At 35.4% G+C, this 22,323-nt stretch overlaps 1 protein-coding gene across 4 annotated transcripts in view; it reads right to left on the reverse strand.

Moving 5' to 3' along the window:
• SYT1 (synaptotagmin 1) overlaps window positions 1–22,323 on the reverse strand; it is a 357,409-nt gene that overhangs the window by 206,746 nt on the left and 128,340 nt on the right. The gene's annotated exons all lie outside the window — the stretch shown is intronic.

The raw sequence follows: 22,323 nt of genomic DNA on the forward strand, positions 1-22,323 counted from the left end.
ATAAAGGCGCACTGCACCAATAATATTTGACAACGCTGGCTGTGCTTTTTCTGCTTCAGTGACTAGCTTGTCCAAATTCCAGGCAAAGCAACACACAAGTAGTTTATAAGCAGCTACACTGTCAGCATCGTCCTTTCAAAGCAATGAGCACAGTAGTTTCCTAATAAACATACTTCACATTTCAGGTTTGAAATGATGAAGTAACAAGGGGGGAAAAGAGAAATCTACTAGCCTCGGGTCATCAAAAAGACATCATTTGAAAACAAAATTACCAGCAGTTAGCTTGACACTCACATTTCATGTCCAGTAAGGACTTATTTTTTTTCACCAGTGCTTCCCATGCACCTTCCATCCCTGCCCCCAGCAAATACTGAGCAAAGTTCATGTGTCTGGACAGAGGTTTGAATAAAAATGTTTTACATTGGACAATCAGAAGTAGATACATCTCAAAGCACTGAGTATGGTAGTTGCATTTACCTAACTGTTGGTAGGAATGAATATGCATTATGAGAATGATGTATGCAGACGTCAAGAAGGGTCAGGCTCCTTCCAGAACTTCCACAGCCACAACAGCAAATCACTTTTGTTTCTTTTCAACAAAAATACTTTTCTTCTTGGGCTGCAGCAACAGTACAGGAGAAGGAGAGGGACAAGACCACAGGGTATGCGTGGAAACTGAAATCATGTATTATTTGTGAGGAAAGCAGGAAAAGACATGTGCCCACATGATTATGTTCTCCATTTTGTCTGAAATTATCCTGTCTCTAACTTAAAATTGTATAATTACTGATAGCTCAGCATCACTGCCTGCTGGCTGGGGACAGTCCACACTTTCAGTCATTATGATGACACTCTCACAGAGCTGGGTTTAAAACAACAAAAAAGACTAAAAGAAAATGAAAGCGCTGCACTGATTAACTGCTTTGATTTTTGTGGAGCTGTTTGTTTTCCTTAGTTTCAGAGCTCATAATCAAAGATAACCTAAGATCACCACAGTAAATTGCTACACCACAGTTTCAGGATTTCATTTATGGCAATTATTTTGAAAAGTCAAACAGCTCACAACTTTTTATTGTGTGGGGTTTTTTTGCTTGTTTTGTTTCATTTTCTCCAGGAATTAAAGAGTACAAAAGAGAGCAGAAGGAGCTAATAGAAGGAGCAAAATGTCAGCTTTGTTCAAAGTCAGACATCAAGTCTCCCAACTTCTAACCTCCCAATGTTCTGTAATATGTGGATTCACAGTTTGGTCACTTACCACTGTCATACATCCAGCCCTCGTACTGCTGGAAGGATTTAAGTCAGTAAATTCCAAAAAGAACTTTTGTTAATTCAATCCCAGGCTCCTTTCTGTTTGCATTTACTTATACATCTCCTTTGACATTATACTGTCCAAGCCTTCAGCACAATTGCCACTGTAGGATATATTGCAAGTTACTTTCTAGTTAACATTGTGGTTTTACATTTAAAAATTAACAAAGGAAAATGGCATTGGCACTATCAAAGATTCATAATCTACAATTTTTATATAGAAAGATATTATAATAGGATCTCTTTGAGACACCAAGTAATTAACTGCATATTTTACTTTAACTTGTATCTTCACATATGAAAAGGAGAAAAACTCACAGACATAGACTCAAACACTTTCACCTTAACAGAAAATACATTCTTAACTGAAACATGCCTTAAAATACACTGTGTGTGCATGTGTGTGTGAGAGAAGCCAACACAGTGTCTCCTACAACACACTTCTACAGAATGGTGTATTTTCAAGAAGAGATTTGGAAAACAAAAAGGAAAAAGAAGGTTTATTCTTAGGATAGAGAAGCTGTTAGATTTGGTATCTGCCATTTAAAAAAGTATTTTCTAACTTTAGCTTTATCAAAATACCCACTAGTCAGTGTTATGAATTATATTAAATTACCATTCACTTCTTCTTTTCCTTTCCTACAATACTCCTATGGTCTGCCAATACTGGACTAGGAGTGTTAAATATTAGTTTGCTTGGTAATTTTTTTTCCCCCAGTTCTGGACTGATTTATATTGGCAAAGTTCTGTGAAAAAAACCTACTCATCACCCAAGTAAAGTGTTCCAACTACAACTAATAACACTAAGCCATAATTTTCAGCTCATTAAATTCAATCCTTTCTTTTAAAATTAAAAAAACCCCCGATAACGGCAAAAATAGGAACATTTGTGTAGATCATATGTCAGTATATTAAATGCATTTTTGCATTAATTTGCAATTCTATATTTGACCTTGGTATTTTCCAAGGTTCTGACAATCAAAACAGCAAAAGAGCTTGCTGTAAACACATACTAACCAGATTTCTTGAGAAAGGAAGATGGCACAATATTAAATGAGTTTATGAAAATAGGTCTAAATTCTTCAATAGAAGGAAACTGTCACCTATTGGAAGTCTAACAAATACTTCGTTTATACTTCCATGGCAGTCATTTAAATATCAACACAATGCTCCATTAGATCCTATAATTGATTTTTCCCTTGTTTTGTCCTCCAGCTTAATGAGTATGATTTATATACTGATTTTAATAAAGAAGCAAATTCAGCAGTTTACTGTAAAAGATGTCTATCTTCAATCCACAGCTCATGAATTTTGTCATATAGAGAAATATACAAGAAACTATTCTAAACACTATGTGATAGGCAACAACTTCAGGCCTATTCTTAAGAGATGACAGTACTTCTGATTATGTGAGTCTGTTTACTGTGCCAAATCTCTTGGCCATTGAAATTCCCACACTGCATATCTTCTCAAATTGATTAAAAATATAATACTAGGGGAAAAATAAAAAGATATTTTTGGAAAAAAAATCTCACAAATCGTTCAAGAAGTTTTACTTCCCCACCAGTTTCCAGTCTGGCAGAAGGTTCACCCTGGCACCAGAAATGTGTTGATTTCTGTGAAGTGTCTAAATCCATCTAATCGAAGAGCCTTCAGAAAAAAAAAATAAAAATCCTCCTTTCGTCTTTTTGCAGTAAAGATCAGCAGCTACATCCATATCACAAAATTTCCATCTGCAATCAACTTTTTCCAGCTAAAGAACTGGAAGGGCCAAGGATTTTTACTGTAGAGCACGAGAAAAATTTAGGAATACTGCCACAATGCTACATACAGGAACTCGGAATAAAAGCAGCATCTTTTCTATTTGAAGCCTTACAGGCAACCAGACGGTATGAAAAAGCATGAAAGACAAAGACTTGATTTTCTTTCTATCAGAAAGAAAGGAATAGATGAAGATAAGAATTATCTTCTAAGGGTCTGGCTGGTCAGAGTGTACATGTTCGCATGCCCTGGAACCAACACGGGACATGAAGACTGTACAGGGAGAAGGGATGGAAAGTGGAGGCAGTGCGAATGGACATGGTTAGCCCAGCATCCCAGGGACGAAGGTGAGCCAGAGAAGAGAGAGAAGAGACAGAAGGCAAGAAGGGACTGGGAGAGAAGCACAAATTATCAGACAGGTGGATAGAGACTAGAAAAGAGCTCACATGGATGTGGCAAGCTAGCATGAAGAGCTCAGGGAACACTGTGTTTGTGGAGAAGACAAGAACTATTATAGGTGGAAGAAATCCAGAGAAAACCATCAGCAGTTGCAGAAATAGAAGCAAAGAGCAATGCCATATAGAGGCGCTCCCCCACCAGTATCTGGCTCTGAACACAGTTTCTCAGTACTTTTCTGCTCTCACAAATAGCCGTGAAATCTGCTAAGAGTGTGTCTTGCCTCCTTCCAGTTTTAAGTCCCTCCAAGGGAGGTTTTTAATGCATTATATGCTACAAAAAATGGAGCATTCTGAAAGAACTAAAATGTTAAAGGTCTTGTGCTAATTAGACACACAAAACGAATGGACACTCCAGTGCATTATGTGCCTTACTGACACACTTATAAAATGGAACTAAAACTCTTTCCCTTTTCGCATGGGTGCTGCAAGTTTCTTAATATCCAGATACCACACCATTACCCTTACTAGATAGTAATGTTGGGTATCACAGAAAAGCCCACAGAAAAAAATAACTCATCTTCAGAGAGATGTGAATAGCACATGTAAATATCCCACTAAATAATGAGGATGAAACAAAAGTCTGAGTATCCGCTGTTTCCCCAAGCATTCTGCATTTTGTTTATATGCTGGAATCCTCTGCTTCAGTTAATTTAGGATATGATCATGCAATTAAAATTGTCTATGCTGAAGCCAATGGAAATGTATGGTTATTACTAGCAATTCCTATTTTCCAATGTTGATTTAAAAACTGTAGGCTTTAGTCTACCCATGTCAGGTGACATCTACAATGCATCTACATTTATACTACATTATAGTAAGATTTAATTAATTGTATGAAAAATATATGAAAAAGTTGTTGGAGGATTTTTCATGATATATTAATTCTATTGCAGACTTTGGCTTGTGGTCATTAAATATTAAGAACTGCTTCTTCTTTTAGTATTGTCACCACTGCATAGCTATAGCTTATTTTAGGGCTTTAATGTCAAAACAGGAGAAAGTATTCATTCTTATGGACATGAACATACAAATATCAATTTACAAATGTAAAGATAAATATGCATAATTTAACATACACATATGTATTTTCATAAACAGAAAAATAAATGTGCAATAACTGCTGTCTCTCTCTCTCCTCACACACATGATTCAGCCACAATTTTACATGAACTCAATGTGAAATTTCTCAATGGGAGAAAGAGTACGTTTGGTTGAAAATCACAACAACCTAAATTTAATCTCTTTCCAAGCACAAGTATTCAAACTCTGATTTTTTTTAATTTTTTTTTTTTTTGCCAGGACTGCAAATGTGTCTCGTTTCCTATGTTAAAAACACCACTGTCCTTTTCATTGAGAACACCTGTTGGATACATAATGAATAATGAAACAAGATAATATGATGAAAGCATTATTTTCAATGATACCCCTTCGAATCACCTATAGAATATTACCCGATAATGCAATCTGTTATATGTTAGACCCAGGTCCAGGGTCTCTTCTTTCTAATATCATTGCAGAATACAAGATAGATATTTAAAAATCCAGCAACAGAAAGAATATCTTGCAAAAGATTAGTTTCTTTTCTGTGCTGATGGCCTCTTCATACTCATTGTGTATTCACTAACTCTCCATTATACTTCATTGCTACACATAAATAAAGAATAACTAATTCACAATGAAATAAGTTATGACAGCACATAATTCACTGGCATTATTTTTAGACAATACCGAACTCATGTATTTAGATTTTTTTGGAGGTTGCTCCACCTGTCTTCTCACCTGCAGCAGTCATTGCATGAGATTATTTCATTTATTCACAAACATGAATAATATGCAGAAGGCTAGGTTTTCCAAGCCATTAAAATATATATTGATTTGTAATCTGTTAGCTCATTTTAAACATTTTATTTGTCTAAGTATAATTTCAGTCCAAACAACTCCAAATCAAATCATAGACACTTAATCAAAGAATACTGTGCTTCTTCATAAGTCTTTTGAAACTGAACTGGCCTTACTCTTCAAATTTTGAATGCCTTGACTTGCGTTTAAGCGGTAGTTGAAAAAGGTGTTTCTACCTTGCTTGGGCTTTCCTGACAGATGCAAAGAACCAAAAGTTATGCACCATTGAGAGACCTAGGTGAAGCCAACCACAGAGAGATACTCTTCTTTCCAAGATAAAAACAAGAACGAATTACATACAGAATGAACAACAAGCATTTACAATAGAGCAACTGGTTAGCTGAACAAAGCCTGTGTTTTCAACATGCAGTAGCATTTACAAGGGAACTGATGTGGCAAGCTCATTTCCATTTCAGCCTTAGTTTTGACAAGTAGCTGTTAATCAATGCATGGAGGATTCTGGAGTACAGTTCTGTTGCCCACTGTAGTGTGTCATGTAATTTCACACACACAAACTGGGTTTGGTTGTTCCAGCCTTCCAGACCAGATTTTTCTGAGCCAGCTCTGTGGAGGTATGCAAGCTAATTCTTATGCTCAGGAAAACTCAAGCTCACAACATCTCTAGGGCAAAATGGGTAAGCTCCTATGCTCATGTTATAGCTAAAATGTGGCTGCAGAAGGGGAAGTGGCAGTAAGATAGGAAGGACAGAAAAAATGCAGAGCATAGAAGGAAGATAAAAGTACAAAAAAAAAAGAAAAAAAATAGGCGATCATTAAGTATATACTTGAAAGGGGATAAAAGTATTCCTCAGTGGAAATTTGGCATGAAGAGGAGTAGAAAGATGTAGGAAAACAAAGGCAGAATAGGGAAAGTGAATTTTTTTTTTTTTTTTTTTTGAGGAGGAGGCTGCTTTATCCAGTTTTTTTAAACAAAAAACTTAGGAAGAATAGTAACTTTTGACAGGGCAAGGATGACATATTCCCCTAGGAAATGACTCTGTGTAGCTGTATGGTCACCTTTATTATCCCCTACTTGAATAACTGACAAGATAGTAAAGCTTATAATCCCCTTTCAAGTTCATTAATATGACTAAAACCCAGACATGCTTTAAATCTTTTTTTCCAGTGTTTCAGAATGGAAGCTTTCCAGACTGATAAAGGATCTGTTGATGATAAAGAATTTTCATTTTGCTCAAATGGCAATTCCAAATAAGTTTTTCATAATACAGCCCAGATGATGTGTTCCCATAAAGCAGCATCTCTGAGAAGCTGTAAGAAGAGTGTCTTTTTGAGAATCTGTGCACATTTTAGACAGGAAACTCTTCCACTACATAGGAAAAAAGCATGTGTTTGTGAAATTATAGTGACCTTGATAAAACTGCCCTAAAATAAAGAGATCTGAAAATTAAATAGGAAAAATAAAATTAAAATAATTCTTGAAAATTTTATATTGAGAAAATTTTGGGATTTTGTCCTAAAAGCTGTTTTTAATTATATACTTCAATATATAATTTTGATGATGAATTCAAGTCAAAACATGACATGACAGACTGTTTTGTTATTCTTATTGCATGTAATACTAATTTAAGTAAGTTGTATTTATGGATCACAATGATTTTCATTTGCACATGAAGTGCTCTGTGGGAGAACAAGAGACAATAACCATACATTGAGAAGTTCTCACTGAATGTGAGGAAAAACATTTCCACAAAAGGACAATTAAGCATTGGTACAGGTTGCCCAGAGAGGCTGCAGAAACTGCATCCTGGGAGGTTTAAGACTTGCCTGAAGAAAGTGCTGAGCAACCTGGTCTAAACTCAGGTGAGAGTCCTGCTCTGAGCAGGAAGCCAGTCTGGGAGACCTCTCAAGGTCCCTTCCAAGCTAAATGATTATGTGATTCTATGGTTTCAGAGTCAATTAAATTGTTTCTTTTGCTTCCTTTGTCAGAGATCCCTTTTGGTAGCAGATCCAATGTCTAGTGTGCAAAATCAGGAACAAGTATTGTGACGAAGTAGCATTTCCTCATTCTTACTGTTCTGTGATTTATACTTATCCTGAAAACATCATCACAACTCATGGTGATGAGAAAGTTTGATACTAAGGGTCTGAATTAGAAAATAAAATAATCAAAGTGCTATGTGAAGAATTACTGTATTCCTGATCCCTGTGTTAATGCTGAAAGAGATATACTTCAAGAACAAAGTTATGTAAAATGCTTAAACAAAATATTTTATCACAGGTATTAATTACAAAAATAGTGATTTATTGTCCCAATACCAAAATGCCTTGACAAAAAAATGACAAGAAAGACAAACAGGAAAACAGTAGGTCTGATATGAAATGAGATAACTTGTTATACCTATTTCTGAAAAACCATAAAAATAATGCTGCAACCATGAAAAAGTTCACACATATCTAAACAGAAAGCATTATCTGAAAATGCTTCATACAAAAGTGTCAAAATCTTTTCTGAATAGAAATTCAAAATTGTTACCAACATAAGTTTTAAGCTTCCCTGATTTTGCAATGACACATACTGTGCAGCTGCAAGGCAAGCAATGTGGGGCAGTTATAAAAACAAAACAGTTGCAGAGTGCTGTTTAATTTAGAAAAAACTGTGCAGTTGAATCTAATCTGCTTATTTTTCACACCATGCTAATATGGTATTACAAATATAATAATCATGTTACTGCTATTATTAGTAAGATAAACTTACATTTATTATTAATGAAGCAGAGAACAGCGGTCTTTTATGATCAACCTTTATGGCTGGCTGTACTTCCATCACTGTGGTTTCCATGACTTAAATGGTTTTAATAAAATTAGGTGTACAATAAAAAAAGGTGCTAAGAGGAAAGAGCAAAACTCTTACGTGTAAAATAGATGCTGTTTTAGAAAACAGTAACTGTTTCGCTAAAGGGTTTCATAGCCTACTGTAAAACTTGTAAGAATAAACTATGATAGTGACCTAATAATACTATTCAAGCCAGACAGAATTGCCTAACCTGGTAATCTAATCCTAGTGAAGCCAATAAAAATACAGTATGCACAGGTGTAAAATTTGTAGGCTAAAATTAATTTGAAAGATCAAGGCTGATAATTTACCTCTTACATAGTTCATTATAACTAACTGCTGGACACTTATCTACCTGGAAGCAGAGTTTTGTGTTTTTAAAATTGCATAATTATTTGCAAGTAACCATGGGAACTGGCACTAACCAAAATGTCCTTTTCATTGCAGCTTTCAATTATACATATACACTTCATCTGTTCCCCCTCCAAAACCCCTTCTTTGTTCCTCAAGCTTTGACATAAAATATTAATTTAGGTATAAAGAATGAATTTAACTTCTAGTGTGGAACAGAAAACAACAGTGCAGGCAATAAGAATTGATCATTTTCACAGCTGTGTGTTACCCCCACTGAAATTGGGATAATCATATACAGTCCAGAACACAACTGCACTATATAATGACTTCTGATACAGGGCTATTACATAATATTCCCAATTCTATTAAAGACCATTATTCACTCCCTTTTATGTAGTGAAGTTTCAAGAGACCATGAACATACCCTACAGTAAATAGACATTTAAAAAGGTAGTCATAAATTTCAAAAATAAAATTGCATATTTCAAGTGTCACTTGCAGAAGATTATAGAATTACAGAATTTAACTACTTTGTGTGGAAAGGTAATTTTTTAAATTATTCTTATAGTAGCTAAACATCATCTTGGGACAAAATTCAAAGTTTCACATATCTATGTATGAGTCGCTCTATTCCTTCAATATTTTTGTTTAAGCTGCACTGTGACCTGGAAAGTCCAAATAGATTTCATGGTAAAAGACATGGTGTCTTCTTCCATAACTATAAATACCTAAATCATCCGCCTACAGAAATCAGGCTTAAATAAACCAAATATTTACTAATTGCTAGCAACTGACAATGCTGAACTAGAGGGAGTTAATTAGGCAATGTCCTTTTGCTAGCTTACTTCAGATATGTATTTTTAATTAAAAAGGTAAAAAATTTACCTGTGTATCTTGACAGGTCTACTGGAACAAATGGGTGGCATTTTAGTAATTATATTTCAAAGGCATCACACAGTGCTTCGAATCAGATAGGCTCAGTCTCTGGGGAAGTGTGATCTAATGGGCTCTCCTTACGTAACACCCAGCTGCTAGTTTAAAAAGTAGCATTACTGTAACCTGGGGGTGAACTGATCGCTTGTCCTGATAACAAGCATTATTCACTGTAAGCACAGGAGAAAACTCCAAGTTTCCATGACCAGGCATAAAGCAAACCGTGCAAGTAGGAGAAGAATGCATGTCTAAACACAAGTAGACTCCAACATGTTACCTGCCCTCCTGCTTTGGATGTGACAGCTTTGGCAACTGCCCGTCTTATAGTGGTGACTCAGAAATGGAAAGCCAACTTTCTTAAAAGTACAGGTTCTCCTGGCGCATTTGATGGTCATGAAAAATTATTGAAGCTATTTTGAAGATCTCAAGTTTCAAGGCTCATAAGGTTAGACCATATAGACACTAAGCAATATTTACTAGCCACCTGCACATCCAAATGCAAGTTTCAAGGCTCATAAGGTTAGACCATATAGACACTAAGCAATATTTACTAGCCACCTGCACATCCAAATGCAATAAACACAGAATAACACATTAAATGTAAAGCACATACATAGTAAGACACCTAACACCAAGAACACTGTAATATCATGCATAAATATATAGAAAAATAAAAAAAAAAAAGAAAAAAGAAAAAATGCCAAAAAAGCCAAGGAGGAAAAAACCCCACATATCATAACAGAAGAGAGTAAGATCCTCTAGATCTGACTCATTCTCTTTATAAGCAACGTTTACTTAGCTACAAGTCACATCTTACCTTGCAACAATGATTAACTACAGTAGAAATGTACTTCATTCTCCACGGAAGGAGAGAAACTTCTCTTGGAACATTAAATAACAGTGTCATGAAAAGCAAACAGAATTTTAATCTCTCCTCACAAAACTTCCCCATACCCGTCAGCACTCTTCCAATGGACAATTTCTGCAGACTGTAAGCTGTGCCAGCAGATATGTCCTGCTTAAGATCATTCCATTGCCACAGATCCTACTGCTACATCAGCAGGGCATCTGCCAGACTCTCCTCCATACACTGAAAGTATAGCTGAGCACCACTCAAAGCATTTGCCATTTCTGTACAAGACTGCAACTGATTATCTTTTAGAACTGCTAATGTGAAGTCTACTGTATTCATATGAGTTAATAAGGCACCAGGTATGCACAACCAAGGAAGGTGAGAAGAATCTATGCAGAGTACATGTTAAGTTTACAGTAACTGTAAATTCTTGTGAGTTTTCTATGGACTGGACAGTATTTTATTTGTGATCCTATCATGAGGTGATAAAACAATTCGCAATACTGAAAATGAAACTCAATCCAAAAGCAAAGCAACAAAACACACTTCAGGTCTCTTATGAGGGATGTCTTGTATTGTAACTCATTGTTCCAGAGGGGAAGTTTCAGTCAGTAAATTTCACCCAGCAGAGAAGCATTACTGCCCCAACAGCATCAGAAAATGACAAGGCAAACAAACTGTGGTTGTGGCAAGCAAATTCTTACCAAAAAACCTTAAAAGGTGTAGAAAATTGTGTTTACCAAGGAAAATATACTTGTATAAAACAAATAGTCAAGTCCTAACATATAGTAATACATACACTCTCTTACATAATCCAGCTGCTTCAGCATGCTCTTTATAAAGGCAATGAAATTGAGTGATACACATGTATCATTATTAGTTTCCAAAAAACAGCTGAATTATAACTGTCCACTAATGGTATACAAAAGCCACACATACAAAGCACACTTGAAACCACTTAATCTGTGAACAAGCATCAATATAAACCACAGACACCTAACTGTAAAAACCTCTGAGATAGCATTAACATAATTTCAGAATACAGTAACTGCTGCCTACAGATCAGACACCATTTGTCACTGCCAAATATTTTTTTTTCATAGGCACAAGCTAGCAGAAAAATGTAAAGACTTCTGAATGGCTACTTATATTTGTGGTGAAAATGACAGCAGTTCCACATAAAATATACTGGAGGTCAAGGCAACCACAAAAGAAAAACAAGTAGTGGCAATTTTTATCTAGAGGAGCCTACTAATACTTTGACAAAATCTGTACCTTCATTCTTCTAGTTCTAAGTTGCCATTGCTCTTGTTTACCAATATAGCTAACATACTTGTAACAAATATCCTTTCCATTCCACCTTTTTTACTTCTTTCAGGTTTAAATAAATAAACAAACATTCAGCCTTAAATAAATAAATATTCAGCCTTCAAAAAGGAATTCTTGGTCCTCTTCTCTTACATATACTGCTATTACCTCTTACTTACCAAAGAACATCACCCTTATTTTACCCAGCTCACCCTTGTTTCTTTAATTTCAATCTCTTGCCCTTTCTGTGACAAATTGATGGTATAAGTCACATCAAATTCTAGACAACCAAATAAATTTCAGCCAATCACAGAAGTAAAAGGTAATAACACATGTATTAAGTATCTAAAATGAATGCAGTTACTATGGAGATCCTTTTAAAATCTAAATAACTGTGATCTTTTGTCCTTCCTCTTCTGTATTATCACTGCAAGTCCCTAATCCTTTCTTTTCTATCCCGTACAGCATACTGCATCTTCTGAGTATAATTATTTCGGCATGTGGCCTAAAAAATATTCTGGTCCCTGAAAAATAAATGAGCAAACTCTTCTTTCTACTGGCACTACACCATGTCCACACATGACAACTGAACTTAAGAAGTCAGCAATGTGACCGCTGATGATGAATGCTTCTACTTAGAAACATTCTGACACCTTCTGTTCTCTAATTCTGGTCATATTTTTTTCAGTATTGGTCAGGTGTTTGATTGGTTGTGACATTTAACATTGTGAATAGAACCCAGGTTCATTTAATCCTCCTGCTTATTCCCATGAGAAGTACCGATTATAGTTATTAACTTTAAAAAGCTTATATATAAATATTATCAAAATCTCCTGAAAAGTACTTCTAAATCTGTAGTTTGAGATAACATCCATAAGGCAGGTTGCAGCATCATATAAAATCAACTAACACAGCTCCGGTCATTCTATATCTGTTAGTTTCAAGTTGTTAAATGACTTGTCCAACTACCTTGTCATAACTTTCCACTAAAGAAGTTGTGACAGCACTTATATCATACTTCTAAGGCAAAAAACTGATGAGGCAACATTTTAGTAACCAGAATATATGTCTAGAACAGACAAGACTAAACAGGTATGCTGTGCACTGATTCAACTTCAGAAAGGCACATGTTAAGTTTGGCAACACAGTGGTGCTGAGAGCTATAGAAATGGCTGGCAACACAGTGGTGCTGAGAGCTATAGAAATGGCTTTACTCATACCTCAATCATCAACTTCATGGAGAATCCTAAGAGAAAGCTTTAATGTGTCCTTGTACCCATGATGGTTTTAAGCAGCAATGATTCACAACTGTCATACAGTTCTAGTGTTAACTGCTTTCCTTGTACCATGCAGTTCATGATAATATGTAACTCACAATGTCTCTCCTTTACTGACCAATAGATTAACTCACAAAACCAGTTTATTAGTAAACACAGATTGTTCAACAGTTTGTTGAACCCTGTACACATTTTTGAAGATTTCCTATTAACACTGCACAGAAATGGATCTGCTATTCCTGAAAAACAACAACTTGCTTCATCACCCATATTTATTTTCAGCATTGTATCACTCAGCTGACTGACAGTCGCACTTTGGTGGCTTTGTTCCTGGGAAGGTAATGTTGAAGAGATGCTGTAAACCAATGATACAATACATTGCAACAAATAAAAGGACAACTAGGAATAATACAACAGAGCTTTATTTAGTCTGTAGAAAAAAGCACATCATTCAAATCAGCCCTCAAGGTTTTGTATTCTTGTATCATTTCTGGTTTTATATGATAAACCTTGGAGATTCATTTTCATAAGCCTAATACTGTATTTTATTAATACAATTTTCTTCATTTAAGACTTGTAGAATTCAGTTTAACTGTAAAAAATGAATCATTTTCCAGAGCTTCTGGTTGATTTCTTTCAATTCAGCATTGGCATTTCAGCTGAGAGAAAGCTATTTGACAACTGAGGACATAATGTTCCAGCAAAACAGAGGGGAAAAAGCAAGAGAGACACAGAGAGCAAAAGCAAGAGAGCGCACACACATGCAGGCAAGAAGAAAAGAAACAGAAACGTGGGGGTTTTTTTAGAGCTTTTAGTAAAATACGTAATCAGCAGAAAACAGAAGCTCATCAAACAGATCAGACATAGTGTGCTACAGCCAGATAATTGGAGAAAGCACTACATGCTAAAGCATTAATGCTAACAACCAACAAAAAGGCATAAAGTATTCCAGTATCATCTATAAACAAATTTAGTGTGTTCTATCTGAAGCAATGTAACCTTATAGCCCTGTGCCCATAGTATGTCTAAAATGTAAAAAAAAGTAGAAGCAAAGTCACAAAGACAGGTTGCTGGCTGGAATAAAGAGACGCCCAAAGAGCTCTGAACTTACGTCAAGGAAACAAACACCTAAAGGGGGAATAGGTACAAACTCAGGTTCTCTCATTGTTCTACAGTATGACAGTAAGATACTTGTGCATGGGGAAGAAGGAATGTATGTATAAAAAACCAAGTACTTTCTCTATGTCTAGGTATATTGCTGATTGCATAAATGGGTACCACCCCAGCTTGAGTCCCTCTTCGCAAGGTCAGTCACAACCTAGTTACAGCACTCCAGCAGATGTGAGAGAAGCTGTATTTTATTCCTATTATTATCCTTTTGAAACCACTGTTATGAAGAAGATCAGGGACTATGGAAACTACAAGAAAACAAATTAGGTGACACTGGGGAATGAGGGATCTTTTCCAGAAGAGTATGGTCAAGGTAGCTCTAGAAGGGAAACAACAGTTTAGGTAGAGCTGCCAAGCAAGAAGACAGTAGCAAAGGGAGAAACATGGGAATATAAACAAAAAATGAAAGAAGAAAGGAGAATCAGAAACTATATGGGGCTAGATGTCATAGCAGTAAGTAGCAGATTAGGGTAATTATACCAGAGCCTTCCTTTTCCCTAGCCCCATCTCATTATTCAGGCTTGTAAAGTCTGCTGTTTTTTCCGAGGAGAATGAATAGGGGAGGAACGGACAGTTTAAATTGCTAAAAAAGTCAGCAAGAAACTCTGTTTGATGTTTATAGGATTTGTTCACAGTCTTATACAGGTATTTTCAAGATTAGGAAACACCAACTAAGACAATTTTTTTTTAAAGCCATAGTTTCTCAACAACGAACATAATCTCAGTTTCTTTTAACATACATAGAAAATAATTAGGTACTGATGAACACTTTTATCAAACAGACCAACACACTGGCACCTTCTAAGAAGCATGTGCTTCTGGAAAAATCAATATTCTTAACAGTCTGAGTCTGAAAGAATAACAGTAAGTAACAGCAGTATGTAGTTCCGTAGTTCTTCAAGGTCTTTGCAATACTGGGATGGGATCAGCTCATTTTTTTCATGCCAGTAACAATATTATCTATTTCACCACAGTAGTGAATATCAACCCTCCTGGAAAGTTGTTACGTGCCACTATATTCATTTTTTGAAAGGAAACATACTCAAGAGGGTTTAAGCAAGTTGCTTATGTCCATTAACATATACTTGGAAAATTTCAGTAGCAGACATCTAGATTTCTTCCATGTCTTTTCTTTCTCTTCCTCTTATTTTTTTTTTTTTTTTTAGGTCTACATAAGCACTCCTTATGATGTGAGGCAAAATTCAACAGGAAAATAAAAGTAAAGTTAGTTTAAGTGAAGCTCATTTCAGAATAGCACAGTGAAAATGTAACACAAGAGACATATATTAATAAAAATAGAACTTCCAAAAATTACACCAAAAATGCTTGACAAGTCAAGAAAAACTTTCCTCTAATTCAGGAAAGAGCTTAACAGTGTGATCCCTACTAGCATTGCCACAAAGAGACTGGCAGAAATGAAGTCTCACTATTGATGAGCCATGAAGGACAGCCCACATATGAATGGCAAGGTAGAGCAGGCACACTCCTGTGAATGCCAGAAAGCTGTGAAAGCCATGGTAAATGGTCCATGATGGGGCTGGACAGCACCACACCACTTTCCACAGGCACTGGTTCCACTTCAAAGCCAACTAGTCGAAGCAGAATTCTAGTTGTGATGTAATATGATGAGCCTACTCAGCAGATTATTAATATAAATGATGACTATTAATTCTGGAGGAAGCAGTCCTTTAAAATAAATGTGAAAATAGAATAAAGAAGGGGCTTGCAAAACTCTTGTGCATTAACAATGGCTTCATGTATGTTACATATAACCTATCTCTTTTTTTTAACAACTTTTTTCAAGGAAGACAGATTTCAAATTCTTTTTTTCTTTTTAAATGGATATGAAACTAGTCCACAAGGTTTGGGATGTGGACTCGTTTTCCAGAGTGCAGCTGGAGTGTCTGACAGGTCATAGGTTCAGACACTGAGGTTGAAAACAGTCAAATTGCAGAGAACGTTCAAAAATGACAACAATATAGCAACTGAGATTAAATAATTCCTTATTACAAGCACAGCTGTGTACTGCAAACATTTAGATCTTTTTGATGAGCATACAGCTTCATATATAAAAAGCTTGTGGTTCTACTACACTTAAGAAATGTCTAAGTACATAATTATAAAGTTCAGATGTAATTTCCATTTTAAAACCTACCTAAATATGTATTTGCCCAACAGACCGTAACACAAAAAAAATTATTCTTTTGAGGAATCACTATTATCTACAGGATAAACTATTAACAGTTTAAAAACTAGTGGTTTATTATCTAATGGTTTAATGGAGTTCAAAGTTCTTTAACTTATCCTGGAAGTAAGATCAGACCTTTAAATAAACTCGGTGTTAAGCATTTCATTTAAACTAAAGATTCAAACACTGAGACATGCTTCTGAGAGCAGAATCCCATCAAAAATGGTTAAGATTGCACAGTCTAAAAGTCATCTTACTCATTTTTTCTCATCTTTCTTCCTAAAACAAATGTTCTCACTTGGCATGACAACTTACAAGGATGATTGAAATAGGCTTATGGCATAAAAGCAGTCTGGACACTATTTCTGTTAGAACAGAAAAGGTATTGGGAGACCTATTATGTGAAAGATTGAAGTGTACTGCTGTACAGTACTAGCAGAGACCTCCAGGCTATGCATTTTACACAGTATTGCTAGACTTTGCAATATATGTTTGGGAGTCATCCTTGGAAGCTCCAGCTTCTGGACCCATATGATTGTGTCAAAATCTCAACTTTCAATAAAAAAATACACTTCTAAACCTTTACATTTTGGAGTGACTGAAGCAGTCATGGAAATCAGGCAGTAACGAGAAAAACTCCCAAATACTCACGGAAACTCCCATGGCTCATGGAAAAAACAGAATCTTAAGATCTTTAACAACTTAACTAAAGCTTTTTAATTGGCAAGACTGGAAACACAGCCTACATGTTAAGTGCTTTATGACCACCATGTTCAAGAACTTGCCTTCAGCTCAATCAGTGTTGTTCCATTTATTAGCACAGGTACAAGAGTCACAAGTATGAAATACGTCAATCAATACAGCTGTAAGAGCCCTTGTGCAGAGGCTCCTCTCACAGCAAAACCACGTCTTTGCCTCTATAGCTTGCAGTACAAAAATGAAGGTATAGCAGCAGAAGCACACTGCAGACAAACTGCTAATATATTTTATATATTCCAGAGCACTCTTAATCACTCCTAATTTCTAGCTGTTCTAAAGTATACCCCCCTACCCCCCTACAAAAATCCTAATCCAAGGAATTATGTTTTTCCAAATGTACTTAAATTTTGAATTTTGTATTTTCAAAATTATTCATTGCAAGAAGAATTCTACATGCACTTCACATACCAATATAAACACAGTAGAATAACATCATAAAATATAATTTTATGTGCTATCTTTGGTAATGGCTTTGCAAAACATTTTTCTTTACCTGAGAAAATGTGTAACTGAGTTTCCTGTTCTCTTTGGATTTTCAGAGATAAACGTTGTCAATATACAAGTAACCTAAAGATATGATTGCAGACCGGTCTAAGATGCATTTTTTCTCATTTCTGAATAAACTTACTTGAATTATTTTTTTCACATAAGAAAAGTTGTCAAAATGTGATGTTTATGAAGACTGTATGTCTTCAAAATAAGTTCTATAGTGTGAAATTTTGAAAGAAGGAAACAAAGAAAATCATCACTTAAGAACAAACTTGTCCTTGCAAAGGATCCAAAACTGCCAAATACTGGTCCTTAGCTATCACCAGCTCCATACTGGGGAGTCACTTTAACCTGTGTATGTGTAATCACTTGTATCATGTTAGTTATTTTTTGAGTTAACCCTCACGTACTATAAATGAGAAATAGTGGATCTGACAATAAAGTCTTTTCTCTTAGTTCCTAATCAAATCATAAGTCACTGCAAGAACAGAGACAGAACTTCCTATCTCCAATTCTCTAACAAAATGTGGGCTGGAACTCACCTACTGGGAATTGCTACGATACATATCCAAAGCTAACCTGGTGGTCTTTAGATTGTGCAAAGAGATTATGAATTACAAACACAAGTTTGTAAGTACTGATTAAAGCTCGGTCTCACAATAAAGAACATCAAACTGCCCCCAAAAAGCACGTAACACTGCAGATGTCTATTCATTTTGTTTGATTGCAGTTAGGGATAGGACTACAATAACAATTACCAACGTCAGCAAAGCTGCATTATGATGCCACAGTATAATTCTTCTTACTGAGAGATTTTAATTACAAATATTACATACAATCAGTAACTAATAAGTAATTTTTTTAAAAAAAAATATTAAGCTCCCCATTCAAAAACAGATATCATAAAGCCACAATAAAAACTGCAGGAGAAAAGAAAATTTGTCATTAAAATATCTTTGATATGTGGATCATAGAGGCAGTTCATTATAGTAGCTTCTTGGAAGTTGCCTCAGTAATTGTGTAAAGCTGCTGCTGAATGTATACACAGTATGACTTAAGGCAATCCCACCCCTCCACCCCCCCCCCCCCCCCCTTTTTTAAAAAGAGGGAACGATTTTACTCTGAGTTGATATTCAATGTAATGTTTAAAAATAGCAAATTAAAGTACAGGAACACAGTATACAAGACAAGAAAACAAGCACATGTTAATCCTACTGACTGAAGCTGGCTTGTGAAATTGCAACAAGCAAATTAATAAAATATGTTGCTTTTGAAACCTAATGTGCAAAGGCGGTTAAAGTCTACTGCAGCAGCATCAACCCAGGCATTTGGCTCCATCACTTAATAAAGGTGCTTATTTCTTTACTGTTTTTTTGGTGGACAAAGAAGCAGTTGGTAAATATACTTGTATTTCAGAATAAATATATACAATAATACAGAAAAATGGAAAATACAACACATTTCCAGTGCAAAACTTCTACGGAATAGACCAAAAATAATTATCAGCTAATAATTTACTGAAACCATTAAATGGTTGAAATGGTTAAATTCCTAGCTGAGAAAAGTATGATTACATTACTTCTGGAGCACTTGGAAAACACATCATTTGAAAATGTCTACGAAAGTATGTGTTTACCAATTGAAGAAAAAGCTGAGAAGCTGCAGCAAATAGACATATAGATAATAGAATAGTAGAGAGTAATCAATCACAGTGCTAAAATGATAGATGACAACTAAACTGAAGCCCCAGGGAAAGTACAGTAAACACAGAGCCATTTTGCAGAATTAGGTTGCATAACTAGCATACCTCAAAGCAGTACAGAATTTAAATCTGTGTCAGAGATCTCACATTAAAAAATGCAGAGCTGTGTCTGTACAAGATCAATAAAAATAAGAAAAATGTGGTTTTGAGGCACAGAACTTTGAGTCGCAGAGAATATACTACTCTGAACAGTCTTAACATGATAACCAAAACAGACAAAATAAGAATAATAAAAAAAACCCAACAAACAACTTTACACTACGCAAATGTTACTATATAATTTACCTAAAGTTAATACTGCCACTGTGGGAGGAAAAAAACCCTAAAAGTGAAACTAATTTAGGGGAAGACCTCATTAAAGAATTCAGATAGTGTGAACACTCAAATGAACTATTTTATCCAAGCCTGCAGTATATGTACATTAATTTTAATGGGCAATGACAAAACCTGGGAGCACAGGGAATGAGGGCACTTCTATGCTGCTTCTAGGTTACTATATTGCGATGAAAGATTGAAATCTTAATGTAAGGGAAGATTATTGTGATTAGTAGAGAACATTCAGAGACCACAGGCTCATTTCTTTTTGAAGGCTCATAAATTCAACTTTTACAAAACTAATACTTTCAAAACCAAGGGACACTTCCTTTAGCTACTTCATCTCTGGTACACTACTTATGTCTAGATATAATATGGTAAATGGTGAAATACAAACACAGTAGCTTTCAAAATAGATACTAGGATAAACAACAGCAATATTGCGTCCTCATGAGCTCACCATTAAGTCTAACATCAGTTCAGTTCTTCTACTTATAATGGAGTTGAACTGCCCACACAATCATTTTCAGCAGGCCAAGCCTCCTCTCATCTGCTCACAGCAGAGCACGGTTTGACCACCTCCTCCTGTATTAGCACTTAATTTGTGCAATCTCTTAATTTATGTCACATTACCTGAACTTGCCTTTATTAAACAAAAATAATTAAAAACATGTTATTAACCACTGGCCACCAAAGATGTCCATTATTTTTGATAAACCAAAGTATGTGGCAGATGAAATTGAATTGCTACTGACTGTGTGAGGACAATGGACGCCTTTTTTGGAACACATACTGCAAGATTTTTCCCCTCCTCCACAAAGGATGACTGCAATCTTTTGCAATATCAAAGCCAAATGACAAAGGCCCTTGCATTTAAAACAAAGATGAGAACAATTAAACCCCACAAAATACAGTATATATTACGACTTTTATTTTATCTTTTTCTTAATAAGAACCACATTAATTTTATCTTCTTCCAATATCTGGAATCCAGTATCTTTGCCTCTCAGTACTAGATATTTTAAATGTTAGGTTTTAATTCAGCTTGAGAAAAACGAAGTATTTTAAAACAACGATCCACAATTTATCAGTCCCAGTGTCAGAAGAATGACTTGCTGTATGAGTAACACACAGTTCACAAGGGTGATCTAAGCAGGCTGAAGGTAGCACACATGAACTTCTCCACATGGCTCAATGTATAGCCTGATCAAGCTGGTAACGTTGCTGCTCACTGATGACAGATGAGCGATAAATGTAATTTTATTTCTGTTTTATTATTCCAATTTCCCATGTATATTCCAAAGAATGTTAAATAAATCACACATTACAAATGTTAAATAACCACTGTACAGTTTCATTTTTGTAATTATCTATTTATTGTAAGATTGTAGTTTATAATCATAATACCATGACTGATAAAATTAACTGATGGATACTATGAAAAGGTTCTGTCAACATATTCTGCCAGCAGGAGAGAGAGGATTTGCATGTGATGGAGTAACAATAATAGCTGATGAAATTTTTATTACTATACACAAATAAATCCACACTATTCTGAAAAGCTGCCTGTGAGTTCTGACCACTTGACACAGGAATACAAGTGAGGAGAAAATCTTTTGAGTGTCTGCAGGATTCAAATCTACTTTCTACAAATAGGTCTAGAACACCACAGATTTTCTATATACATACATCAGCTGAAATATACAAATTACTTGGAATTGCTAGTATTTATGCACGTAACTATCAGTCATCTACTGCCAAAGCTTAAGATCCAGGTGAAGAGCATAACTGATTTGGTTGAAGGTATCCCATGCATTAAATAATAACTCCCAGAAGTTCCATCTATCTTTCCACATGCCAAAATTGTAAGAGCTGACCCATATTACATTATGTTGCAAACCTTCGCAAGTTCCTTATATATACATATATAGCATTATTCTGTATATTATTACCCAACAATACCAATACTGCTTTTGGTCTGCACAGTATCTACTCAATACTAGAAATAGCAAGCTCAAAATCTGCCAAAGATTGGGAACATTCTGCAATGCAGCTCTGCCAAGAAGAAGAGGACATGGCTCTGTGTGGGAGACATGAGGAGAAACTTTGAAGTTGGAGCAGATCAGCTGTGTAGGTAAAAGACTGGAAAGATAAAGAGTGCAGAAAGGTGTGACAGCATGTAGAGAATATAAACCACGTAAGTCATGGGGGAGAAAGAAGAGAAAACTGAAGGCAAGTCTAATTGACAGAAGAAGCAATGGAAAGTGAAGAGGAATAGCTAAGTAAGAGTTTGGGGAAATTTGTGTAAAACATTAGATTTTTTTTTCTGATGATCTTCTGGAAGATATGTATTATTTGTTAGATATCTAAAAAATGCCAACTGGTAGCACAGTTTAGTACATCATATAAATAAACGTACAGATTTTTAAACAAGCGTTATGTTGCTCTCTGCTTCAGCAAAATGTCACACATTTCCTTTCATGTTGTCTGATTAAACATAATGTTAAAACCCATCATTGAACTTGGATGCTCAGAGATATATTGGGCATTTTTTGGCTATTGAGGTTCATACATATTCTTTGCCACCAAAGAGTTTTATTTTTACTGCTTGACAAAAATATTCAAAACTTATTTCTATCCAAAACTAGTCTGTTCCATATGCCAGTTTGGCTAAATGAATAGAGATTTCATATAG

The sequence above is a fragment of the Falco biarmicus genome, chromosome 5 (genome assembly GCF_023638135.1).
Source record: "Falco biarmicus isolate bFalBia1 chromosome 5, bFalBia1.pri, whole genome shotgun sequence".
Taxonomy (NCBI): domain Eukaryota; kingdom Metazoa; phylum Chordata; class Aves; order Falconiformes; family Falconidae; genus Falco; species Falco biarmicus.